This window comes from Narcine bancroftii, chromosome 3, assembly GCF_036971445.1.
Source record: "Narcine bancroftii isolate sNarBan1 chromosome 3, sNarBan1.hap1, whole genome shotgun sequence".
Taxonomy (NCBI): domain Eukaryota; kingdom Metazoa; phylum Chordata; class Chondrichthyes; order Torpediniformes; family Narcinidae; genus Narcine; species Narcine bancroftii.
Window position 1 is genome coordinate 281,725,910 of NC_091471.1, and position 27,995 is coordinate 281,753,904.

The 27,995-nt window shown below is 45.4% G+C and overlaps 1 long non-coding RNA gene across 1 annotated transcript; it reads left to right on the plus strand.

Moving 5' to 3' along the window:
- Positions 1-866: 866 nt before the first annotated feature.
- Positions 867-27,995, plus strand: LOC138756506 (uncharacterized). The gene is made up of 3 exons (XR_011353118.1): positions 867-1,400; positions 21,195-21,317; positions 27,604-27,995. It is a non-coding gene; the product is annotated as an uncharacterized lncRNA (long non-coding RNA).

Consider the following 27,995-nt stretch of genomic DNA (forward strand, 5'->3'; position numbering starts at 1 on the left):
CCAAAGAAGCTGATTGCTGAGGACATTCACCCAAGGAATGGACACTGACATGGATTTGCTTGTTCTTTGAGGGAATTTCGAGGATTTTGATTTCATACCCTGGAACTCCCTCCTTGCACTGTGGTTGGCAGCACTTTCAGAAGGGCTGCAATATGTTGAAGGTTGTGGTTCATCCCTTCAGAGGGGATGAGCAATAGATGCTGGCCTTGCCAGCAATGGCCAGATGGCCCGAGATATATACATCAATGAGGACCTGGAGAGGAGATGTTTCAAACCATACACACTGTGTACAGAAAGATATGTGGAGTCCCAGTACGATGGTAAATTCAGGCATGGGGTACTTGACTCCGAGGTACAGCCACTGAACCCATTGGATGTTCACCAGGTCTCGAGCTACAACGTTCTTGTCATGGAGTTTTGCAACGTGGAAATAAGACCTTCAGCCCATTGTGTCCATTCTGACCAAATTGACCACATCCTTCTTATCCTTTCCAAAGCAGGTACCTGTTTAAATGTCCTTTAAATAGTGTAACTGGCCCTAAAGCTTCCTCTGGCAGCCACTCTCTGCACTCACCACCCTCCAGGTGAAGCGGTTTTAAACCTTTGCCCTCTCACCTGAAACCTCTGCCTGCTAGTTTTACACTCTTCTGGGAAAACGATGTTATATTATCAATACCCCTCTGGGGTGGGAGTAAGCAGACTGAGCAACAGGCTTTGTTCGACTTAAAGTCCTCTGCTGCAGTTCGCTTGTAACACCGTGCGACTGACCTCGAGAGGGGCCCGGATATGGCGGCGGGTGATTTGCTTGGTCCATTCAGGTCCAGCCGGCCAGATGTGGTGTGTCCTGTGATCTTCCTGCAGGTACACAGGTCACCCCTGCAGTGGGCTAGTGGTGTATCACCGGACCCTCGTGATTTTAGGCACCGCTATGAACTCACCCCCTCAGTCTCTCTGCTCCAGGAGATGAAACTCCAACCTATCCAGTCTCTTAACTCAAGCCCTCCAGTCCTGGTACCATCCCTGTGGATTAATCGTATTTTCATGGCTCAGAGGGCCGATTATTCCACGCTCCACTATTAATTCCAGTAAATCTCGAGTTGGGCATCAATACTGATGTTTGCAACACCGAGTAAACAGAAGCCAATATCCCACCGTCAGCAAGTTGTGGTCCTCTCTCAGTGTTGCACTGGAAGAGACAGGTCTCGCCATGGACTTGTGCAACCACGAATTCTCGAACGAATAAACTATTGCTTCCTCGTCAGCCATCAGAGGGGAACAGAATCTCAGCGACTCTGCCAATCTTCGTGCGCAGAAACTTGATTGAACTCGGGGGAAGTCGCCTCCTATCCGGGCATCAGGGTTGACAATCGCCTGGAGGAGCTCAGCAGCCGGCTTTCATGGTCAGTGCACGTTTTGGACCCTTGATCGGGGTGGGGGGGGGGGGGGGGGTGATAGGGGAAAGGACAGGCGGGGTGGAGAGGGAGAGACCGGGGCGCCGGCCACGCATCCTTATAGTTCGCACCACAGCAGGAGCGCTCCCTGGGACAGGCTCGCTGGGTGGGTTCGATGCTGGTGCGGCCGGTGACCGTGGTGTCTGCGCACAGAGCCGCTTGACCTCAGCCTTGGGAGTGGAGCCCCGGTTCTCCCTGCACGTCCACGGAGAACTGCGCCCACTGGTGAACACGCTCCTCCCAGCCAGGGGCTCGGGCAGAAGTGAGACCACGGTGTCCCGACCCCCTCCACCCTCTCTCTCTCTCACACACACACACTCACCTCTGCCGTCGCTGCCCGACGCCCATCCCGCTGATCAGCGAGGCAGAGCACGGACCGGGCTGGCAGCGGCTGCCGTCGCGAACGCACCCGAGTTCAGGCGAGGTGCAGCGTCCGGGTCGCAGCTCTCGGCAATGGGGCTTTCAGCCACTGGGGACGGATAGGAGGGGGGGGGGGGTCTCAAAAACGGGTACTGAATACAGGGGTCTCATACTGGGGGCTGATTCCAGGGGGTCTGAGACACTCGCGAACGATTGCAGGGGGTCTCAGACACTGATTGTCAGGGGTCTCAGCGGGGACTAATTGCAGGGGGTCTCAGACACTGGGGGCTGGTTGGAGGGGGTCTGAGTGGCCGACAGCACGACATCCAATACTCCCGACCACATCAGAGGATGGTCACGTTACAGCATAGCTGTGACTGCATTATCTGGACTAACTGTCCAGACAGAGCTCTTCGTCACCCTCAACCCCCACTCTTCCTTCTTCCCCTCCCCATCCTCATCCTATCTCCTTCCCTACCCTAACCTTCTTTCTCACCCTCCCACTTCCACCCTTCTTCCTCACCCCACCTTCCCCTTCCCCACCCACCCTTCCTTCTCCCCATCCCCACCCTACCGTCTTCCCCATCCCTACGTTTCCTCCTGTCCGTCCCTCATCCCACCCTCCCCAATCACCCCTTTCTCCTTCCTATTCACTTCCACTTTCCTCATCTTCTGCTCTCTCCCCTTTCTTCTCTTCCCCACCTTCCCTTCATCATTCACCACTCCCCTTCCCTTCCTCATCCTTCCAACCCCTGCTTTTTCTTGCACTCCATTTCCAGTTTTTCTTTCCTTCTACCCCCTTCCTGTCATCACCTCTTACCCCTCCCTCCTCTACATCTTGCCTTTTACCTACCCCATCCCTACTTCTCCTCCCACACCCTTCTCTTTACTGTTGCTGCTTCAACTTCCTTTATTCCCCCACGATTCCATCTGCCTTCCTCTTTCACCTCCTCTTTTTCATCCTCTGAGCCCCTTCTTCCAATTCCCCTTACACCTTCTCTTCCCTCCCTTGTTTCCCCACCTTCCCGCCTCTTCCCAATGAATGACAGTTGAGATAATAATATTTCATTATGCATTACTGAAAACCAATTTTCAGTTCTTAATTATTCCATTAAATGGGGTGGATTTCAACAGGGAATGTGTGATACCACCCCCTACAGAGCAAGTGACCTGCCAGCTTTAATTGCTAACAATAAGAGGTGGAGAGTGCTCCAATGCCCTTAATAGAGGTGGAAAACTAGGGCACAACTCATCAAATATTACATTTTTCTCTATTTATTTTATATTATATTTTTATGTATACAGTGCCCTCCATGATGACTGGGAAAAAAAGACATCTAGTTGCCTTTATTTGGCTCTGTGCTCCACAGTTTTAAATTTGAAATCAAGCAATTCACGTGATAAAAGCGCACATTCCAGATTTTGACCATGTAGAAAGTACAGCACTCTTTATACATCATCCCCTCATGGGATTTTTGGGATGTAGCAACAGCGTGTATATTAAAGTAGTTGTATGTAGCACTTTGTTGCATATCCCTTGCTCGCCATGACTGCTTGAAGCCTGTGATTCATAAACATTTCCAGGGGCTGAGCATCTTCTCTGCCAGGTCTCTGCTGCTGCCATATTCAGCTCCTACTTGTTTCGGTGGCTTGTCCCCTTAAGTTTTCTCTTCAACATATGGAAGGCATTCTCAATTGGATTTAGATCGGGTGCCTGACTTGGCCATTCAAGAATTTTCCAGTTTTTATAATTATTTTTAAATCTAACATGATTGATGTAACTTTTAAAGAATGGTTTAGATTGAGCATTCAATGTTTTAAAGATTTATTTGTAGAGGGGAGCCTTGCTTCCTTTGAACAACTTTCAGTTAAACACGGTCTACCAAATATTCATTTTTTTTCTGTTATCTACAGATTAGAGATTTTTTTTAAAGATCTCAATTACATACATTTCCTAAGAGGACTGTCAAATTGATGTAATTTTTAATTTGCAACCTTTCTATAATGGTTCAATATCTAACATTTATGACATGTTGCTGGGAATAAGAGAGGCTCCCTCAGATAAAATTTGAAAAAACCTAGGAACAGGACCTATAGCTTTAAATTCCTGAAGAAACTTGGAATGTAATTTTCAAATTGGTTTATACCCCTTCTTTATGTGCTCGCCACTCTCTCCTGCAATTTAAAATATTCCATAGGGGCCACATGTCCAAGTAAAACTCTCTCATTTTTATGTGGATGTATCTCCTCATTGTGATAAATGCAACATTGATTCACATGTTTTGGACTTGAGAAATATTGGATTGAAGTATTTCAAACTTTCTCGGCACTTTTTAAAGTTAATTTTAAACCAAATTCCTTACCTGCTTTATTTGGAATTGTTGGAGAGAGTGACATTACGCTAATGGCATCTGAGCTGCATGTATTTGCTTTTATGGCTAGACGGGCAGCATTGCTCAGATGGAGGGACTTTACCCTGCCTAATCACACTCAATTGCTACATGACACCAAGTCATATTTAAACTTAGAGAAGATTAGACGCTTAATTTCTGATTTAAATATAAATTATCAAACACTGTGGGGACCTTTTTTGAACAACTTTTATAATCTTTGCTTTGTTATGATGGTAGAAATATTGACTAATTATTTTTATAATCTTTGATTTGTTATGAAGGCAAAAATGTTGACTAATGAGGTAATTTATCTCTCTGATAAAAATTCTGTCTTTCTGTTCTTTTTTTTTAGCCAAACAGCTTCTTTCTTGGTCGTGGGTTTAGATTTTCCTTTTTTTTAAATAATAAAATATCAATACAATATAATCTTTGATTAAAATGTGGAGAACCTTGGATGAAATGATACAATTTATGTGTAATGTACCTTTTTGAATTTCAATATGTATTTTTGGATGTGAAATTTCAATGTTAATAAAAATATTGAAAAAGAAAAAGAATTTTCCTGTTTTTAGCTTTGAAAAACATCTGTGCTTTGGCAATGATTTGGGATCATTGCCTTGCTGTAGGATAAAGTGCTGTCCAATGAGTTTGGGGGCATTTGCTCAAACTTGAGCAGATGTTTCTGTACACCTCAGAATTCATTTTGCTCCTCCCATCAGTAGTTACATCATCGATGAAGAAAAATACACCAGTATCTGTGGCAGGCAGACATGCCCAGGCCATATTACCCATGTTTCACAGATGAGGTGGTATGCTTTGGATTTTGGGAAGTTCCTTTACGCCTCCACACTTTGCTCTGACATAGGGTAATTTTGGTCTCATCTGTCCACAAAATCTCTATCCAGAATTCTGCAGGCTCTTTTAAATACTTCTTGGCAAACTGGCCATCCTGCTTCTGTGGTGGACGAATAGTTTGCATCTTGAAACGTAGCCTCTGTATTTCTGTTCATGAAGTTTTCTGCGGACAGTTGTCATTGACACATCCCTACCTATCTCCTGAAGAGTGTTTCTGATCTGTCGGTCAGGCGTTTTGGGGACTTTCTGATGAGAATTCTTCTGCCATCAACAATGGAGGTCTTCCTTTACCTACAGGTATACGCTAAAAGGTGTTCCAAACAGCTGTTATGGCAATCCTAAGGGTTTGGGCGATGTCCCTTACTGTTTTATTCTAGTTTTTCAGTTTCATAATGACTTATTTGGCTTTTATTGGCACGGCTTTGGTTTTCATGTTGAAAAATGGCAACTACAGGCTCTAAAGGTGATTCAAAGCTTAGAGCAAGCCTAGCTCTCTTAGACCTGCACCAATGAAGCATTAAACATCCCTGAGTAATCACAAACACCTGTCCCAAACATTAGGGTGCCCTGAAATATAAAAAGTGCTGTAATTTCTACATGGTCAAACCACAATGTATACAAATAACCTTGACTGAAATCTGGAATGTGGACTTTAATCACATGAGAATTATTTGATTACAAATTTAAAGCTTTTGGAGCAAAGGGGCAAATAAAGAAAAAAAACTGTCTTTGTCCCAAACATTATGAAGGGTACTGTATAATTTGATTATTATGTGATGTGTACTGTGTATGTAGGTGTGAAGAAACACTGTTTCATCTGGTTGTGTATATACAATCAGATGAGAATCAAGTTGAACTTGAAATTCACTGTACTCCCGTGACTATCTGAAAGGCTGTTCCAAAATACTATCCATAAATGTGTGCGTTAACTGGTCCCTATTGATGATGGAGTCAGTTGCACACAATATTCAATCACGGTTCGAGTAGAAAAGGATCAGGAATGTTAAATGCTTTATTTCATTTGCTGATGCAACGATGTCAGTGGTTGACAACCGCATACACGTGAACCGATGATGTAGGGTCTCTGGCCTTTCATGGCATCTTTCTGCTATCCTAGAGCACCACTGGAGGCATACACACAATCCGCTGAAATAATAACAGAAAATATAGGAGTAGACATAAACTGAATGGTCCCTCCATCCTGCTCATTGCTCAGATAATCCTTGGGCTCAGCTCTGCTCTCCAGCACAATGCCTGTGATTTTGATGTCTCTATAATCCAAGATTTGTCAATCTCTGAAAATATTCAATGGTTCCATCTCCACCAGCTCTCTGCAATAGAAAATCCCTCTTTTAACCCAAAATTATAGACATTCCCATCCAGGGAATTATCCTCACAGCAAGAAACCTGCAGACCCACCTCAGAATCTGATGCATTTTAATAAGATTTGGATGTGAATGTAGGTGATCGAATGTTTGCAGACACCACAAAAAATTGGCAGACTTGCAGATAATGGTGAAGGTTGCTGCAGGGTACGATCAGGTATAAATTTGGGTAGAGGAATGGCTGGCAAAGCTAAAGCCTGACAGGTGAGAGGTGTTGTATTTTGGGAAGTCACATGGAAGAAAAAAGCGTAGAGCAAATGCCAGGACCCTGAGGGTTATGATGTACAGAGGGGTCTTAGGGTGCATGTCCATAGCTCGCTGAAAGTGGCAATACAAGTGCATGCTTAACTTCATCAGCTGGGGCATGGGTTAGTCATTATGCAGCAATTAAACCTCGGTAAGGCGACATATGGAGAATTCTATGCAGTTCTAGCCAAAATGTTATTGGAGGCTTTGGAGAGAACTTGGAAAAATTGCAGGTGCACTTGCCAAGATTTAATGACTCATAATTAATGCAAGTTAGGTGTCACAAGACTGGAGGTTGGCAAATGTGTGCCATTGAGTGGTTGGACATGTCTCCAAACCTCATTGACCATCCTTTCAGGCCAGACAATGCACCAAGACTTTAAACACCCTATTGTATAGCTTTTGGTGGATCTTCAGTCTCTGGGGAAGAATAAATCTGGACCTCTGAGCAGTTAACCCTCTTGCTTCCTCGTCTCACTGGCCACAATTTATAATTCTGGCTGAACTGTTCTTTGCAGAAATGGGGACCTCTTTCCTCGACAGCTAAGTGCTCATGAAGCTTGTAACATGGTAACAGGCCCTTTTGAGTTTGTGCTGCCCATTTACACCCAATTGATCGACTTAACTCAGTATGTTTTTTGAACCTCTTGTAGAAACATACACAGTTTAGAGAGCAATAGATAAGATAGAGGTAGGAAAGTTGTTTCCACTGGCAGGTGAGACCAGAACCAAAGGGGCATAGACTCGAGATTTAGGGAAGTAGATTTGGATGGCACGGTTGGCACAATGCTTTCCCATGCTGTCTGTAAGGAGTTTGTACGTTCTCCCCGTGTCTGCGTGGGTTTTTCCCCCAGGGCTCTGGTTTCCTCCACCGTTTGAAGCATACCGGCGGTGTAGGTTAATTTGGTGTAAATTAGACGGCACAGACTCATGGGGAAATGACCTGATACCGTGCTGCATGTCTAAAATTTAAATGTAAAAAATTAACTTTCGGGTGGAGATGAGGAAGAGCTGCTTTTTCCAGAGTGGATTGAAACTGCGGAATTATCTGCCCAAGGAAACAGTCGAGGCTGCCTCATTGAAATTATGTAAGATGAAGATTTTTAAATAGTTATGGACTTGAGAGTTATGCAGAACGGACAGGGGACCGAAGCTGAGTCCACAGCCAGAACTGCCATGGTCTCACTACATGGTAGAGCAGGCTTGATGGGTCAGATGGCCAACCCTCTCTCCCATTTATTATGTCTTTTCTCCTTCTCCAATTCTTCTGCGGATCAGTAAACCTTTGTGGGCCAGGACAGGCAGGCAGTATCGCCTAACATAAAGGCAGAAAATGCTGGAAACACCCAATAGGTCAGGTGACGGTGGTGATTAAAAAATGCAGCTTTCCCTCTACCAACATCAACTCAGCTCTCACCAACACCTCTTACATTTCACACACATCTGCCCTGGCCCCTCTGCCCCTAGGTGCAACAAAAGCAGGATTCCTCATCCTCACCTAACCCCCCGTCCCCCACCAGACTCCGCATTCAACATATTATCCTCCACAATTTGGATCACCTGCAACGTAATCCCACCACCACCCCCAGTATTGTATTTTAACATGTTCTTTTTTACTTCGACTCCAACCTGGCTCAGTTCCGTCCCTCCTACATCTGCGATTTCTGATTCCCCACCACCACCACTGCGGCTGTTTCCAATGCTCTCGTCCCAACTAATTCATCTGCACCAATGCTGGTCGTTGTCACCCATTTGTCATCCCCTTAAATTCAGTGTCCCAGCCTACACCTTGCTACCCTGCTGCTTGACCTTTAAGTCTCTTCTCCCTGGGTTTCAGATGGAACTGTATACACACTTACAAACAATGTGTAATATTAGAGAGTCATAGAGCAGGGAAAAGGTCCCTCGGCCCAACTTGCCCATGCTGCCCAGTATGTTCCTCCCACATCAGTCGTTCCTGTCTGCATTTGACCCATATCCCTCTAAACCCATGGATTCATCCAATTTGTCCTTCAACATTGTAATAAGACCTGCCTCAACCACCTCCTCTGGCAGCCCGTTCCACATACCCACCACCCTCTGTGTTTAAAAAATGCACTCCTCAAGTTCCTGTTAAATCTCTCACCCATCAGACTCCTCAACAACAAACTCAATCAGGGACCCATTTAAGGTCTCTCACTTTATTATGTTTTTTTCTCTCTATATTGAGCAGTCAATTTGTTCACATTTCTTATTTGTTGACATGTGTACATTGTGCACAGTTTTTGCTTGCCCTGCCAAAATAAGTAGTAATTCTGCCTGGCCCACAAGAAAATGAATCTCAGGGTTCTATGTGATGTCATGTATGTTCTCTGAAATCTGATTACTGATTCCCCTACTCTGGGCAAACAACTAAGTGTGTTCACTCAATCTCTTCATGATTTTATAAACAGTTGAACCTTTTCTCATTTAAATGGTTCATCTGCCTGGTGACTCTGCACAGGTTTTAATCGGCTTGTTAGAAGAGTTGACAGTGTTTTAAGGCTAATTTTAATTTTAAATTTAGCTATATAGCAGGCCATTTCAGTTCATGAGTCCGTGCCGCCCAATTTACACCAATTAACCTATAGCCCCCAGTATGTTTGGAATGGTCAGAGGAAACTAGAGCCCTCAGAGAAAACCCATGCAGGCATGGGGAAAAGGTACCAACTCCTTACAGACGACATGGGATTTGAACTCCGGTCTGGTCCCAATCACTGGAGCTGTAAAGGCGCTGCGACTGTGCTGCCCTATGCTAACCGTGTTGCCCTACGGCGAGGTCTGACTCCAAGACGGTGACACCTGGGCTCAGCAGCGGTCACAAGGGGTTGCAGAATCTTGGGGAGCAGCAGACCGGCTCGGGGCAGCACAAATGGAGAAAAACCCTTGCAACCCGTTGAGAAGGAGAAACAGGAGACGCCCCACTCAGGACAGTGGCCACAACAGCGGACTAGTGAGGGACTCAGTGGCTGAGGGACCCCCACAGGATGAGGGCAACTTGTGGTCGAGGGGACCCATATGGGCTGCAGGCTGCTGGAAACTGGCTCCAGGGAACCAGGTATCAGAACTTGGATTCAAAAGGGTGCTGAAGGTAAGAAGGGCTCTCGGTTTGGCAGCACACGCCAAGGATAGACATGTCAGAGTGGCAATGGTGTATGAAATTTAAGTGGTTGGCATCTGGAATATTCTGAATGTTGCAGTAGATGGAGCAAAGATACTGAATGAAGCAATCTCCTAGCCTGAGTCCAGTCTCCCCGATGTTGGGGATGCCACATTGGGAGCACCAGATGCAGGAGTAAGGACCTTCAAGCCCACCCTGACATTCAGAATGTCCACAATCAGTGCTGAATGCAGCTTCTTTCTGTCCCAGATCCATCGATCTTTCAAACATCTTAATTATACCTGATGATTCAGCCTCCACCACTGTCCAGACAATCTAGAGATTCTATTCAGGAATAAAAATGGAAAGTTGTGAGCTGTGAAGGAAGGAATGGTTGGATTGATGTGGAGCAGGTTTATATGGGATGGCTGAAGAGCCTGTACTGTGAGGTACTTTCCTGTGTTTTACTTTCTATTTTCCATCATCCTGTGCGCACTTCAGTCGTAAATGACTGGCTTCTAATTTTGTAGCTGCGTCTCCTAGTTCATGATGTTCTCTCAAATGAAGATATCTTACTGTCCACCTTGTCAAGCTCCCTTGGAACTTCGTATATTTGAAATATGGCCAGCTCTCAAATGTTGAACGAGCGTTGGTGGGGATATGGATGGACGTCGAGAGCAGATGTGTCATCTGGGCAACACACAATAAACTACCCGGGAGTGCAGAGGCACTATGGGGGTCAAAAATGTTGTATCATCTTGGCATCAGCAATCTCTGCCTACCACTGGTCATGTGGGGATGCCTTTGAAGATTGCTCAGTCCATCCAGTCCAGGCCACATTCCTTTTGCCTGAAACACAATGTGGCTAAAAGAGCAGGTCAGTGACCCGGAATCCAGCAACCAGTAACTCACATCTTCACTCCCCGAAGCCTCTCCACCATCCATAAGGCTCGAGTCAGGAGGGCGGTGGAATGCTGTCCACTCACCTGGATGAGGGCAGTGTCAACAGCACTCAAGAAGCTCAACACCACCCAGGACACAGCAGCCTGCTCGATAGACAGTCACTCACTCCACCACTGACCTATAGAGAAGACCAGTTTGTACTGTCTACAAGACACTGCATCCACTCACCAGGACTCGTTAGACATCACCTACCAAGCCTACCACCTCCGCCAGCTCGAAGGACAAGGGTAACATCTTTGAAACATTACCACCTGGAAGTTGTCCTCAAAACCACTCAGGACCCTGACTTGGTAACATATCACAGTTTCTTCACCATCGCGGTCACAATCCCCAAATACTGTAGGGGTTCAGGAAGGCAGTTCTCCACTCCCTTCTCCAGGGCACAATCAGTGAAGGTGAGTAACAACATCTCCTCCACGATCACACTCAACACTGGCACTCTGCATCAATGAGTACTCAGCCCCCTACAATACACCCCTGCCCTGCCCCTACAGCTAAATTCCATTCCAACTCCATCTTCAGATTTGCCATGGACACCATAAACATGGGCCAGGTATCAAATGAAATGGAATTCAGGAAAGAGATGGAAAGAAGTGCCAAGAAAACAACCTCACTGTCAATAAGATGAATATTGATCATTGACTTTAGGAGATGAGACAAAGTCCACATCCTCTGTCCACATCAATGACACTGAAGTCAAAAGAATAGGTAGTTTCATGTTCGGAATAAATATTTCCAACAACTTGACTTGGGACAAGCACATGGACACAATGGTCAAGAAAACACCAATGCTTCTGCTTTCTTAGAAGACCGAGAAAGTTTGGCATGCTCTCCCTCTCCCCCACCACACTTACCTCAACAACTTATCACAGCATGGGAGTTGCTCCGCTCAAGATCAGAAGTAGCTGTAGAAGGTGGTGAATACAGCTCTGAACATGGCACAATCATTCCACCCCTTCATGGTCTCCACCTAATCTCTGACTGCCCGGGAAAGGCAGTCAACATTACTGAGAACCCTTCAGACTCTGGACACGCACTCATCTCCATCCTCCCATTAGGGAGAAGGCTTAAGTGTGTGAAAGCATCGACAGGTTTAAGGACAGTTTCTACCCAGTTTCTACTGAATGAGCCCCATAACCTTGCCTCGCACTAATTGATCATCTTTTTCATTGTTTTTTTCATTTGCTCTGCAAATTGTGCTCTTAATGTGGGTGCATGAATGTTAGAGATAACCTGTTAGTCTGTTTGTAGAGGGGCCCTTCTCATTGTACAAGGCATTTTGTGACAAAGAAACTTAAACAATTAGGAATGGGTAATTTAGCAATGGCTCAGCTTCAAAGCTCACATCCCTTAAATGAATAAAAAAGCAGGCGTTATCATTAGCCAGATGCTGAGGTACTCAGTGCTATCTGTCACAACCATCTGCAAGGGAGCACCTTCCTCCTGTCTAGGAGAAAATGTTGGGCATACTCAGTAGAGTTAAGGGGACTGACAAGCCAAGTTGGAAGGCTGTCACCTGAGGGGAAATCACAGGGGTGATTAGCTAAGATCATTCCATGGTAAGTAAGTTTCCCTTTCAGTTAATTGTCTTGAGATTCATGTTAATTAAATCTTTCCTCTGAATGATTCCAGCCTACCATGTTCGAAGTAATAAGCAGACAGGGTGACAAACGATGCTTTGGAAAGATGGTTGTGATCCATCTAAGAACATAAGGAATGGGAGCAGCGGCTGGTTACACAGCTTTCCGCTGACCCTACCAGTCACCACCATCCTATGTAACCACCATCCTCACTCTTCCCCATATCCCTGGACTCCATTAATATCCAGAAATCTATAGTCTCAGTGGCAGAGTTTAATATTAATGATAATGAATTGATTGTCATACACATTGCACAATATACATATGGACCAAAATTCTTACCTGCTGCAGTCAAAAGGTTCTTGTGAAGAAAAATTATAATCGCAAAAAAATTGAATTAAATTTAAGAGACAATGGATATATAAGATATATAGGTAATAAATATTCACAGTAATCCTGGTATAAAAGTGATTCAATAGTGTAGACAGTCCTTCTGTGATGTGGGAGCAGTGCAACAAGGGAAGTTCAAGAGCCTGACAGCTGTTGGAGTGTTTCCACTCTCCCCCTGGGCAGAGATTCACCTCCCTTCTCCTTCTCTCAGTTATTAATATCATCCAGAGATTGAGAGCCCTGGTTTTATGGGAAACAGGACGCATAGGGGACTGAGAATGCTGGAGGAACTCAATGGGTCGAGAAGCCTCAATGAGAGAAAAGGATGGTCAATGTTTCAGGCCAGAACCCTTCATCCGGGGAGACATCCTCCTTGCATTTATCCTGTTGAGCCTGGTAAGTACAGTGAAGCCCTTGGTATCCGGAATCCAAGCCACTGGCAGCCTCAAGCAACTGCAAAAAAAAACCCCAAGGAAAATAAACCAAAAAATTAAAATCAATAAGGATAAAATGATAGGAAAAAAAACACATGTTTAAAAGTTATAAAAGTAAATGTTCTCTGAAGTAACACATTAACCTTTGGTGAAGATGGGAGCAAATATTCAGCCTTGGTTGGGCTTTGCTCGTAGCAGCTGTTTGAATAAAGTTGTATGAAACAGCAATGGCGTCACTCAGGATGAAGAGCTGGTTGATGCCGCTTGCCTTTGGGGTGACTCTCTTAAAGTGTCTCCTTATCCCTGCTTAGTAAGAGACATCCCAGTCAGAGGCTTTATCTGTAAACTTGGGGGAGGGGGGAATTAATTATCTAACCTTTTGGGTGGCTCCATAGAGGGGGAGGAACCTGCAGATGCAGCAATGGTTAAACGTTTTCAAAGAAAAATAAGTAAAATGCTTTAAGGTTTATATATTCATGCAAGTGAAGTTTGTTCAGTGTAAGTACAGGATAGTATTTTTGCCCTTTGTCTTTTAAAGTGTTTATTCTTAATTAGTTGGGCATTGTAAAAATAAGTATCAAGCAACCGGAAAATACATTTATCCGGCATCTACCAATCCTGGATACCAGGGGATGTACTGTATCTTGAACATTTCAATGAAATGTCTCATTCTGCTAAATTCCTGAGGATACCAGACTGCTCTACTCAATCTCTCTTCATGTGGCGAACTACAATTTATATGGTGCCTCCTTCCTGGGCTCTGTCCATGGCAAGTATATACCTTTCTCATAGAGACCAAACTCCTGGTGAAATCTCACCAAGGCTCTACATAATTGCAGTTCGCCATCTTAAATCCTCTCACAAGAGAGGTCAGCATCTCATTTTCCTTCCTGCATCCACAATTTTCCTTTCAGTGGTTAGGGCACAAGAATACCTAGCTCCCTTTGAACATTGGCCTTAAACGATCGCTCCCCAGTTAAAGATAAACTTGTTTCTCCATATGGAGGACAACCACGATTTTCTGCATCATGGAACCACAGCCAGGTTTTCACCCATTTGATCAGCTCATCGGTACCCTCTGAAGCCTCTTTGCCCCTTTTTCTCCACCACGCCCACCTCATATTCCCCTTTATGTTCCTATCATGAATAGTTCTCAGCAGAGAACTTAGATTCTCAATAGTGTGTGCAGGGAATCTGGGGGTTCAGGTTTATAGATCCTTGAAAGTGGCCATTGTGGTGATACGGCCACCAGCCGACTGCAGGGAGCGATCTCTGTACCTGCAGGAAGACCACCTAAGGGGCTGACTCCACCCGGCCGGCTGTCAATCAGCCGACCCGAATATAGACATGAGCCGGCCCCTTCCTGAGCCAGTCACACGCGGAGCCACCAAGGTATGAACTAGTGTTCAGACTTTGACTGGAATAAAGCCTGTTGTTCAGTCTTTTGAGTTTTGTGCTTGCTCGCTGCTCCCTCAGCACACCACAGCCATGCAAGGAGATTGGGTGGTAACGAAGGCCTTTGATATGCTTGTCTTACTTGTAAATTAGCCAACTGATTCTTCCAGATCAGTTAAATCATCTGCGAATAGACTTAATTTGTGTTCATCTGGGCCACTTTTAATGCCTTGTCTATATTGGGCAGGGTATTGAGTAAAAGAGTAAGGAAATCATGTTGGAGATACATAAAACTTAGGTTAGGCAGAGCTTGTAGTACTGTACAATCCCATTCCAGAAAATGTGAAGGGTTTGGAAAGGGTACAGCAAAGGTTTATCAGGACGCTGTCTGGATTAGAGGGTGGGAGCTATGGGGAGCCTATTTTCTCTGAAGCATCAGAGGCTGAGGGGAGAGGTGATAGAACTTCATAAAATTCTGAGAGGCATCGATACAATGGAGAGGCGCATTCTTTTTTCCACCAGGGTGAAGAGGAAACACACTTGAAGACATGATAAGAGTGAGGTTGAGGTTAAAAAAGGCAAGCGGGGCAAGTTTCTTTTTACAGAGGTGCTTAGAGCAGGTTCATGGAAGCCGATAAAATCGTGGCATTTAATAGGCTCCTAGATAGACACATAAATACACAGGCGATGGAGGAATATGTTCAGGGCATTATGTTCAGCACAGACAATATGTGCAAAAGAATCTGCTCCTGTTATGTACCATTCCATGTTCTAGGATTGAGCAAAAACAGAATGGATTCATGAGAAGGATATTATGTGGGGAAAATGGATAAAGGGCACCCAGTAGGTATGGCATATTTAGACACAAAGAAAGCCTTCGATAAAGAGGTGATTGAACACAAGAAGAGCCAATGGGTGTGAGAGGTACCCAGCCTCCAGGTGAATGGACCACATTAGGAATAAATAGGTTATTGTTTTGAGCCGGGAGGCTATGACCGGTCGCGTGTTGCAGGGATGAGTGATGGAGGCTCTTAGTCGATCACATGATTTGATTGAAAGGATCAAGTATAATATACCCATGCTCCCTGATGATATGAAGCTATTGTGTATCAGAACGAGTTGTAAAGAGGGTCAGGGAGGTTTCGGGAAAATGGAGTCAGATCAGCAAGAACATTGAAGGAGGACTTTAATAGAATTGGAGGTTACAGAGCAAGAGCTTTGGATTTGGATTGACATCCTCTTTGGCCTGGTGTGGATGAGATGGCTGAATGGCCAACTCTGTGGCCATAAGGTCCTCCCATTCTGTGATATCTTCCCTCACTTTACAATGAAGATACTGTCCTTATCAGGAGGCCTGTGGTGGTCACTTTGTCTTGTCTTCATCTGGCAAACTCTGAAGGAGGAATGACGATTCACCTGGAAAGTCAAGAGGCTGGAGACAAGGCAGCCAATGGAGGCAAATAAATACAGACAGGCGGCAGATTATTAATTCAGTTACGACTTACTGATTCAAATCTTGCAACAGGGACATTATTGTTATTTATGGATCAGAATATGAATATATTTGATAAGAGGAATACAAACCAGCTGTAGTCAAATTATTATAGAAATGAGCTCCTTGTTATTCCTTCAAGGTGGGATTATTAAATGTTTAAACCATTTCTCTGCCATTTCCTCTTGAGAGGGGTGTATTACAGATTGATTTCCCTCACTGAGATGAATTTCAAGATGTTCTGTGTAATTTAACAGTTATCCATTTGACTGTTTGCTTTTACTGCTCCGGGTAATTAGGCAAAATTTTGTCAATCTCGTTAGCAATTTGTTAGCTTCAAAAACTACCTCAGGGAAATAAAGCAGATGAGGCACTAATGATTAGTAATAGAGTTAACATGATCAAACTTATTTACTAAGATGCTTTGTCTAATGCAGACCTCTCCAGTTCCATTTTGATGCAAAAAGTTGTCGACAACCGGTCAGTGAGACTTCGGGCAGACTCTCCCTGTTAAATTGTTTGGTGTCCCTTCCGGATCTTGGTGGCATTGGTGAACTTTATTGGATTGTGTGCCAGTGAAGGGGGTCTCCCTCATCGGTATCACGGAAGCAACGCACTGCATAAGATGCTCAACTCCGTTTCTTGCTATCCAGAGGACTAGGGTCTGGGAAGGAGTGTGCAGTGGAATCTGACACACACATAAGGTGCCACTAGTAACACCAGAGAACAATGAAGTGTGCAGATCCCACTTTCATGGTGAGTGACCCAAATGATTGGCATCAACATGTTTTAGGGGTAACATGTAAGAAGGCTGAGGTGGGAGACTTATGGGCCATAAACATGGCAGTGGAACATCTGGAGAAAGGTAAATCCTGTCCGGAAAGATACAGCATGGTAACAGGCCCTTCCATGTGACCAATTAACTTATTAACCCCCAATGTCTTTGGTACATGACAGAAAACTTGAGCACCTAGAGGAAATGCACACGGGCACGTGGAGCAGGTATACACTCCTTAAAGACAGAGCCAGATTCAAGCCCGGGTCACCGGCACAGTGACCGCAGTGCAATAACTACCTCACCTGCTGTGCTGCCCAAATTCTATGTAATCCTGAATAAAAGGAGTGCACTGGGGTCATTTAATGCATAGTTATTTCAGCTGTTTTATTTTTACAAAGTTTGGCTGCATGTGGTGCGCTGTTAGCCAGAAGCGAACACGCAAAACTGAAGAGACTGTACTTTAATCGGCAAAGACATCCACAGAGCAGGGCTGGCTGTAGCTGCAGTAACTCTTGAGAGAGTCTTCGGGAGGCTGGCTCAGGCTCATATCCTGGAGGGTGATTGACACCCGACCGGATGGGGCTTGATCCATTCAGGTCGGCTGATTGACAGCCGGCCAGATGTTGTCCTGTCCCCTTTACTCTCCTGCAGGTACACAGGTTTCCCCCTGCAGTAGGCTGGTGGTGTACCACCATACTGCAGCAGGTAAGAATTTTGACGCATCTGTGCTGCCTCCTTTGTCTATGATAAGAAGCTCATTCTGAAGGGGAAAGGTTTTTTTTTGACCGATTATCCTGCTCCATTTCTCACAGATTGCACATTGATCTCCAAGATATCATTTGCGAGCATGATCTTGGAGGGCTTTGAAATTGTAGTCAGACCCCCCTTATCTGTAGGGGATATGTTCCAAGACCCCCAGCAGATGCCTGAAACCGCAGATAGTACTGAACCCTGTATACACTACGTCAATCTGATAACCAAGATGGCTACTAAGTGACCAATGGGCGTGTAGTGTGTACAATGTGGATACACTGGACAAAAGGATGATTCATGTCCCGGGGGGGAAGGGGGGAATCGACGGGAGAGTTCATCGCGCTACTCACAAAGCTGCAAAATTTTAAACGTTTATTTCTGGAGTTTTCCTCTTAATATTTTCGGACCATGGTTGACTGCGGGTAACTGAAACCATGGATAAGGGTACTGTACAGCGATGAAGAGGAATTTTTTTTTGTTACCCAGGGTGGAAGTGTTAAATGCTGGAGGGAATGAGTTTAAGGGGAGAAAGTTTCAAGGAGATGTGCAAGACAAATATTATTTCATAGAGAAAGGTGGTGGGTGTCAGGGAAGGTGGAGGAGGCAGATACGGTGGCAATGTTAAAGAGGCATTTGAGCAGGCACTTGATCAAGTCAGGGATAGAGGGGCATGGACCACGAGCAGGCAGATGGGATGTTTGGTTGGTATTGTGTTCAGCATAGACGTAATGGGCTGGACGGCCTGTCTCTGAGAGACTCTACGTTCTACGTATGTTCCATGGTGTGCTCCCTTTCCTATTTCCTTCATAAAAGGAAATGAGACGTGTCCTGAAGAATGAGAGGTGACTTAATAGAGGTGTACAAGATCATGAGGGGCTTAGACAGGGTGAGCAGCCAGCTCCTTTCCCCTGGGGCAACAATTGCAATGACCAGGGGACATCGGTTTAGGTTGAGTGGAGAAAAGCTTAGGGGAGTTGTCAGAGGTTTTTTTTTACCCAGAGAGTGGTGGGTGCCTCAAATGCATTGCCTGTGGAGGCTGATACAATTTAAAAAGACTCTTGGAGAGGGACATGAAAGTACAAAAAATAGAGGGTTATGGGTGTGAAGAAGGGAAGGGATAGAGTGTTGTGGAGAGGATTTGCATAGTACGAAGGAGAATGCTGGGAATTATAGAACCAGTGAGCTTTACTGGGGGCCAAAGGGCCTGTAGTGTGCTACAAACTTTTATAAAATCTATTGGCGATGAGCTTCCACAATGACAGCAGATGAAGTGTGGGGTTATTTTCCACTGGCTGTGGGAAGGTGAGGGATTAGGATATTAAGTGATCAGTTACCGTGGATGCAGTGGGTGGTGGAGGTGAGGCAAGGTGGGACTTCAGCCTGTTGCTTCTGGTCCCGCAGTGATTTCACGTCAAATCTGAGGCATGACTCTGTTTAATACTGGCCCAGAACACAGACCATCACGGCACAGTGCAGGCCTTTCAGCCCACGATGTTGTGCCAGCATCCTCTTCATGCTTCGTGACCATCTGAATGAGTCTACCATAGGGGACCTTGCCCAATGTCTCACTAAAATCCATGTAAGCCCTACCTCCATCAACTTGTTTTGTTACCTCCTCAAAAATCTCAATTAGGCACATGAGGCAAGAATTGCCCCTCACAAACGGTTGGAGAAGAGGTTAGCGCAACATCTTTACAGCACCGACGATTGGGACTTGGGTTGAAATCCCGCGCTGTCTGTAAGGAATTTGTATGCTCTCCCGTGTCTCCATGGGTTTTCCCCAGGGGCTCCGGTTTCCTCCAACTATTCAAAACGTACCAGGGGTGTAGGTTAATGGGGTGTAAATTGGGCGGCACAGACTCGTGGGCTGAAATAGCCTTTTAATGTGCTGTATGTCTAAAAAAAGCCAAGCTGACTATCCCTGAGAAGACCATGCTTCTCTAAATGCTTGTAAATCCTGCCATTAAGAATCCTCTCCAATAGTTTGCCCACTACTGATTTAAGACTCGCCAGTCTGTAATTCCCCATCTGACATTTCTTAAACAATCCTCCGGTTCCTCCCCTGTGGCCAGGGAGGATGCAAAGATAATTGCCAAAGCACCAGAAATCTCTTTCCTCACTTCCTGTAGTAACCTGGGGTATATCTCGTCTGGTCCCGGGTATTATCTATCCAAGTACTTCCTATTTCCTAACCTCAGCATGGTCCAGCCTGCAGGAGAAGAAATACCACCTGCCTCCAAGGAACTGAATGGAGCCAGTTTGTAAGTTCTGACTACAGAGGGCTGTGATCAAATGGAATTAAATAGTTGGCTGGAATCAGGTTCCAGTTACAGCCCAATTTGGTCCCTTTGCCAGGAGGGGTCTGGACTTAATTCTAAGAAGTATAACATAAAAGTCTGCAGATACTGTGATTGAAGTAAAAACACAATGCTGGAGAAACTCAGCAGGTCAAACTTTATATAAACGAAGATAAAGATACATAGCCAAAGTTTCAGGCTTTCATCAAATTGAATTTGTACAAATTGCTTTAGCAGTTTCTCGGAAATGTATAGCAATTTCATGGAAATCAGATATAGATTTAAGAATGGAAAGATGCCACTCAGAATTTTGTAGATGTATCCCACTAGAGAAGATTAATTATAGTTTACAAAATAAATACCATTTGTTTTGGAAAATCTGGCGCCTATATTTACAAAATGTAGGTTTTCACATTTGATAAACTGTCTGAAGACCTTGGTAATCTCTAATATTAGACTTTATGTTCTAAATGCTTTATTCTCTTGGCATTTTCCAATCCATTGTAGCTGTGGCTACACTGCTAACTGAAGGATCGCACAACCAGATGGGTTGAGTTCAGTGAACAAAAACTGATTTATTGCAGGCTGCCTGGCTGGCCTTATACTCCCAGCCTGGACCTGGCTGAGAACTGCGCTGGGGGGCTCCAACATCACCAGGGCGTCACGTGGGTCCCCAAGCATGGGCTTCTGAGTCCGGTGATGAGATCAGGAGGAAACCCCCCGAAGGCGCCATTTTGGCCGCTGCCCCGCCAGGTGCATGACAAGCGGGGCCAGTTCGCCTCCCTAATGGAGTACCACCACACCTTTTTTCTTTAATCTCTTTTTCTTTTCTTTTCTAGGGGTTTTGGGAGGAGGGGAGGGAGGTCTGGGGGGGGGGGGGCACAGGAGAGAGAGAGAGAGAGAGAGAGGGTTTTTTAAAAAATATAACATTGATATAATTTTTGAATTTAATGAAATGTAATTAATATTGAGGTTTAAAACTTATAAATAAAATATTCTATTGAAATAAAAGAAGCATCTGTGGTGAGACAAGCAGAGTTAGTGTTTCAGGATTCCATGAGACAGGTTTAACAAAGCAATTCTGTTTTGAGCTGTTAGCATTCTGTCTTTCATTTAAACATATAATCAGTTGAAATCTTTCATGATTGCTCACAACTTGATTTTTTTTATCTTTTGAGTGCACAGGCCTCTGCAAGGAGTGGCTACCATGTCAATTCCTTCTGAGGTTCTCTGGAAGTAAGTTTAATTTGAGGGTGCAATCTCCTGACTCGTGTTCACCCAATTTGCTGTTGTTTTCTTCATAGCGCTTGGCCCTAGACGCACACGTGTTGAGTGCAGTGGTTCGTTTTGACCTCTTTGGCCACCACCAGAGAAGAAGGTTTCAGGATGCAGGTCCTGGGTTGATAGCCTGGCTGGGGGAGATGAAGGTATGCAGCCACAGAGGAAATCAGGTTGGTTCACACGGGCAACACGGTTAGTGTCATGCTTAGTACGACACTATTGCAGCGCCAGTGACCCGGGTTCAAGTCCCCTACTGTCTGTAAAGTGTTAGTAAGTCCTCCCCGTGACCTCTGTGAGTTTCCTCTGAGTGTTCTGGCTTCCTCCCACCCTCCAAAACCTATTGGGCAGCACTAGTCTCAATGGTCGGAATCAGCTTTTATTTAGGAAAATAAAATAATTATCAGCTGACTGTACATACTAAGGGGCATTGAATGGCACTAGTGGCAACTCTTCATCTGCCTTACGGAAGGCAGAAGGCACTGTCTTGTAATATTACATGTTTTGTACTATTACATGACAATAAAGGAATCTTGAATCATGTAGAACCAAATGAAACAGAGTTTCTCCAGACTACGATACACACACAAAGTCCAGCAGATAATAATCCTATATATATATATATACAAAGATATAATTTTCAATGAATATACATAAATATTTTGGGATAATTTTACTCATTTACAGTTCCTGGATGATTTTATCAATCTCACATCCTGTGGCAAATGCTATTTCCCAAGTCAAGTTTTTTTGTTCGCTGATAGCACAAGTGCAACCAATGAAACAGCGTTCTCCAGTCCTCAGCGCAAAATATGCAGATACACAACCAGACATTACACATGTACAGACAGACAATACTTAATCTGACTCACAATCAGGATTCATTGTCATGAGCAAGTCATGAAATTCGGGGTTTGCATTAGCTTCATAGGGCAAACATTCAGATTATAACCATCCTGTGACGTCGCAGGCCCAGTTAACTGTCTGGAGTTTATTCTTGTCTTGAAAGTTGGCACCTCCATACTAGGCAGTGATGCAACCAGTCAGAATGCTCTCCACGGTACAGCTGTTGAGTTTTCAAGAGTCTTTGGTAACTCCTCAGACACTCACAGAGTATAGCCGCTGGCGAGCCTTCTTTGTGATTGCATCAACATGGAGGCTCCAGGACAGATCCTCGGAGACGTTGACGCCCAGGAATTTGAAGTTCTTGACCCTCTCCATTACTGAGCATCAATGAGGACTGGGTCGTGTTCCCCTGACTTCTTCCTGAAGTCCAAAATCATCCCCTTGGCTTTGCTAACGTTGAACGCAAGGTTGTTGTCATTACACCATTCAATGAGCTGATCTACTTCCCTCCCATACACTTCCTCATTGCCGTTTGTGATTCTGCCAATAACTGTGGTGTCATCAGCAAACTTGTAGATGGTACTGGAATTGTGTCTGGCCACATAGTCATGGGTGTATAATGAGTAGAGCAGTGGGCTAAGCATGCATCCTTGAGGGTGCGCCTGTGTTGATGATCAGTGAGGTGGAGACATTGTTTCCAATTCGTACTGATTGTGGTCTTCCAATGAGAAAGTCAAGGATCCAGTTGCAGAGGTGGGGTACAGAGGGCTAGAGTTTGTTGTTTCTTGACCAGCACTGAGGGACTAATGAAGGCCGAGCTGTTGTCGATGAAGAGCAGCCATGTGTATAAATTGCTGTTTCTGAGGTGTTCCAAAGCTGAGTAGAGAGGCAGTGATATTGCATCTGCGGTGGAGCTTTTGTGACGATAGACAAATTTCAGTGGGTCCAGATCATTACTTAGGTACGTGTTAATTCTGGCCATGACCAACCTTCAAAGCATTTATCACAGTAGAAGTCAGGGCTACTGGGTGGTTGTCATTGAGGCAGCCCACACTACTCTTCCTGGGCACTGAGATGATTGATCCCCTTTTGAAATGGGTGGGAACTTCTGACTGCAGCAACAAGAGGTTGAAAAAGTCTGAGAACACTCCAGTTCATTGGTTGGAGCAGATTTTCGGAGCCAGGTATGCCATCAGGGCCTGACACTTTGTGAGGATTCACCCCTTTGAACGATGTTCTGACGTTACCCTCAGAGGCAGATATCACCGGTTCCTCAGCCTTTTCAGGGATTCTAGTGGCCACTGTTTGGTTCTTCTTCTCAGGTGTTCAAAAGGTGTTCAGCTCAGCGGGTAGTGAAACATCTATAGTGTTCGCCCTCGCTTTGTAGGTCGTAATGGCCTGTACTCTCTGCCATAGCTGGTGAGTATCTCCTGGAATTACCACTTTGGTTCGGAGATGGCCTTCCGCAGGTTGAACCTCAACTTCTCGTAAAGATCTCAATCCCCAGCCTTAAATACAGGCTAGTATTCATCGATACAAATATGAATCTTGGATGGTTAGTGGGAGCAGTTCCTTTGGATGTTCAGCATTCTCACTGGCCATGGGAAGAAGCTGTTCCTCACCCTGTGATGTTGACTCCGATACTCCTGTATCTCTTCCCTGACAGGAGCAGCTGAAAGATGCTGTGTGTGGGGCGGAAAGGGTCCTCAATGATTTTGTGCAGGGAACAATCCCAGTAAATCACATCGAGGGGGGTGGTAGAGAGACTCCAGTATCCTCTCTACCACTCTTATGGTTCTGTGGATTGACCTCTGATCCATTTCGCTGCTGCAACTTTATCACACCTTGATGCAACTAGGCAGGGCACTCTCGAGAGAGAGCTCCTGCAGAAGGTTGACATGATGGTGGCCGGTAGCCTTGCCCACTTCAGTCTTCTCAGAAAGTCCAGTCGCTGTTGCGCCTTCCTGACATGTGATGAGATGTTGTGTGACCCGATAGGTCACTAGTTAAGTGAAATCCAAGGAATTTAGTGCTCTCCACTCTCTCCACTACAGAGTTATTGATGTTTTGTGGAGGGTGGTCGTTCCTGGTTCTCCTGAAGTCCACAGTCATCTCTTTCACCTGGTCCCCGTTGAGACTCAGGTTGTTCCTCTCGCACCAGTTCACGAGATTTTCCACCTCTTCCCTGTAGCGAGGCTCATCATTGTCGCTGATGAGGCTGATGACCGTTTTGCCGTCTGCAAACCCGTCAACACTGGAGGTGGATCTGGCGATGCAGTCATCAGTCCAGTAGCGTGAATGGGAGTGGGCTGAGCACGCAGCCCTGAGGTGTGCCATTGCTTGACGTTCAGGACAGACTTTCCGTTAGGAAGTTCAGAATCCAGTTACAGAGAAGGCTATCGAGTTCCAGTGAGGACATCTTCTCCACTAGCCTCTGGGGAATGATGGAATTAAAGGCCGAGCTCAAGTCGACGATCAGCAGCCTGGCAGTCGTAATTCTGATGCTCCTCCACCCTCTTCCTGAGAAAGCCATAAAATTCACAGCTATGTTCAAACTCCCTGTCCTGTCCAAGATGAACTTTCCCCACTCCACAAAGCAGCAGAAGAAAAATAAATCAAGGAACTTAATTATCTGATCACTGCCAGCTTGTTTCCTGTGAAATACACAAAAATGCTGGGAAACTCAGCTGGACACACAGCGTTCTTAGGAAGTAAAGGAAAATAACTAATGTTTTGGGCTTGAGACCTTAGTTAAGGTATGAGCAAAAGGCAGGCTGGTGCCTGAATAAAATGGTTGGGGGGAAGAAGGGGCAGGAGGAGGAGAACAGGCAAGAGGTGGATAGGTGGAAGGGCAGAAAAGCAAGAAAATGATAGTGGAGGTGTGAGCTCACTGAATGGAGAGGGAAGGGGTTAGAGAGAGAGCGAGAGAGAGAGAGAGAAAGAAAGAGAGAGAGAGAGGAAGATGGGAGTGTCCTTATGGAAACCGGAGGAGTTGATTTTAATGCCATCTGGTTGGAGGGTGGCCAGATGCAGAAACGTCACCTACACCTCTTCACACCCTATATAACCATATAACAATTACAGTACAGAAACAGGCCAACTTAGCCCTTCTAGGCCATGCCGAACATTTTCTCCAACCTAACCCCACTGACCTACACACAACCCGTAACACTCCATTCCTTTCCCGTCCATATCCATATCCAACTTCTCCTTTAATGCTAATATCCAGCCTGCCTCTGCCACTTCGTCTGGAAGCTCGTTCCACACACCCACCACTCTCTGAGTAAAGAAGAATCCCCCTCATGTTTTCACTGAACATTTTCCCCCTAACTCTCAGCTCATGTCCTCTCGTTTGTATCTCCCCCTTTCTTAAAATAAAAAACCTCTCCATGTCAACTTGATCTATACCCCTAATAATTTTAAATACCTCAATCAAATCCCCTCTCAACCTTCTACACTCCAAAGAATAAAAACTCAACTTATTCCCTATAGCTTAGATACTGTAACCCTGGCAACATTTTAGTAAATCTTCTCTGCAAATTGTTGATATCTTTCCTATACTTTGGTGACTAGAACTGCATTCAATACTCCAAATGTGGCCTCACCAAAGCCCTGTCCTCTGTGTTCCTCAGTCTCCGTCATCTCTGCTCCCAGGAAGAGGTCTTCCATTTTTGATCATCCGGGATGCTCCCCTTCTCCAAAAAAACATGGCCTCCCCTCTACTGCCATTAACTCAGCCCTCACCCACATCTCCTCTATTTCCCACACACCTGCCCTGGTCCCCTCTCAGCCCCGTGATGCAAAGAGGACTTCCCTTGTCCTTACCTATCATCACATCAGCCTCCGCGTCCAAAATATTATCCTCCGTAATTTCCGCCACCTACAACCAGACACATCTTCCCCTCTCTGCCTTCCTCAGGGACTGCTCCCTTTGTGACTCCCTCGTCCACTGCAAGAAATGCTAAACTTGTGCCACACCTCATCCCATACCACTATTTGGGACTCCCACAAAGTCCTTCCGAGTGAAGCAATACTTCAGTTGTGAATCTGTAAGGGTCATCTACTGTATCCTGTGCTCCCAATGTGGCCTCCTCTACATTGGAGAGACGAGATGCAAGCTGTGAGATTGTTTTGTTGAGCACCTTCGCTCGGTCTATTAACGGGGACCTCCAAGTAGCCAACCATTTCAATCCCACACCCCATTCCCACACTGTTATGTCTGTCCATGGCCTCATGCCAAACAGAGGCCACTCACAAATTGGAGAAACGACACCTAATATTCTGTCTGGGCACTCTCCCACATTGACTTCTGTAGTTTCCAATACTCTTTCCTCTCTTCTCCCTTCCTCCAGCTCTCCGCCCCTTCCCTCTCCATTCGCAGAGCTACCCCCTCCCCTTATCACTCCTCAGCATTTTTTCTCTCTTCCCTCCCTCCCATATTCACCTAACTCTTGCCTGTGGGCCTGTGCTCCTCCCCCTCCCTGCTCCTTCCCTTCTCCCCCCACCTTTCCTGCCCGATTTTTGCTTGAACATTGATAAAGGGCTTCGGCCTGAAACGTTGGTTATATACATGTATCTTTGCTTCCTGTGAACGTTGCGTGATCAACTGAATTTATGCAGTAATTTTGTGTATTAAACTACAATCACAGGGTCTGTAGATTTACTTATTTAACCTCGGTGTATATAAATTGGGCCCTGCTACTTCCCTTATTACAGCACAGACAACGCTGCAAATATTTAATTGGCTGCAGAATCTTGACCTTGTGAGAGATCTTTGTTCTTTTCCCCTCGGTTTGAGTGCCAAATGCCAGAGAGGATAGATGTAAGGTGAGAGGGAAGTTTATGAGGCAGGTTGTTATTTTTTGCAGGGAGTGTGGTGGATGCCTGGAACATGCTGCCACATTAAGTGGGGGAGGCAGGGACATTTAAAAGGCAATACCGACAGGCATGAGTGAGCAGTGAGTGGAGGGATGTGGACCACGTGCAGGCAGAGGGGTCGGTTTGGCCTATCGGTCGGCATAGAGCTGAAGGGCCTGCTCCTGTGCCATAAATCTAAATTTTAAATTTAGACCGCTAGCACAATAATAGGACATTTCGGTCCAATTGGTCCGTGCCACCCAATTCCACTCCATTAACCTACAACCCCTGGTATGTTTCAAATGGTGGGAGGAAATCGGACACCCCCCCGCCCCAGGGAAAACTCATGCAGACATGAGGAGAATGTACAAACTTCTTACAGATAGTGGAGGATTCGAACCCCAGTCCCAATCACTGGCGCTGTAACAATGTAGTGAACTGGGATTCACTGGAAGTGTGCTGTCCTGACGACTGGTCCCGCCTCCCGGCTCCTTCCCCGGGAGGGGCCCGTACATAACCCTGGTTTCCCGCCTGAACCCAGAAGCCCTCTGAAGCCTGTTCGTGGACCCTACCTGTCTTGTAAGCCAATAAAAGTGTTAGTTCTCCCTCCAGTCGAGTGTGAGCTTTTATCTACGCTACAAACAGCGTTGCGCTAACTGCTAAGCCAATCGTCCTGCCCCTGCCATGCTGATCTATGTTCTGTTATCTGGTTGTTCTCTCTATTTTTTTAAGGTTTGCAGTTTGAACTGATGCTTAGATCCAGAACGCCAGACCTCGACACTACATCTGCTTGCTCTGCCTTTGTTTAGTTCAAGTCATGCATCTGGAGAATGAGTACACTGTAATGGCCCTCCTTGGTGGTTGGGGGAGGGGAAGAGTGAACTGGCTTGGGATTGGCTAATAATTATAACTGTATATTTTTACCACTAAGCTGTGCCATCATTATCATCATGTTCATAAAAGGGGAGATGTCATTTATATGGGCAAGGTGCTCTTGGATTGCAGTGTTATTAAAAATTCTACTTGACTGAATGGCTGGTGTTAAGGAACTGTGAGCAGTTTCCTTCTTCCATGCCAAGTATATTTCCCAGGAGTGCCTTTCGAGTGAAAATTATTGTAACGTT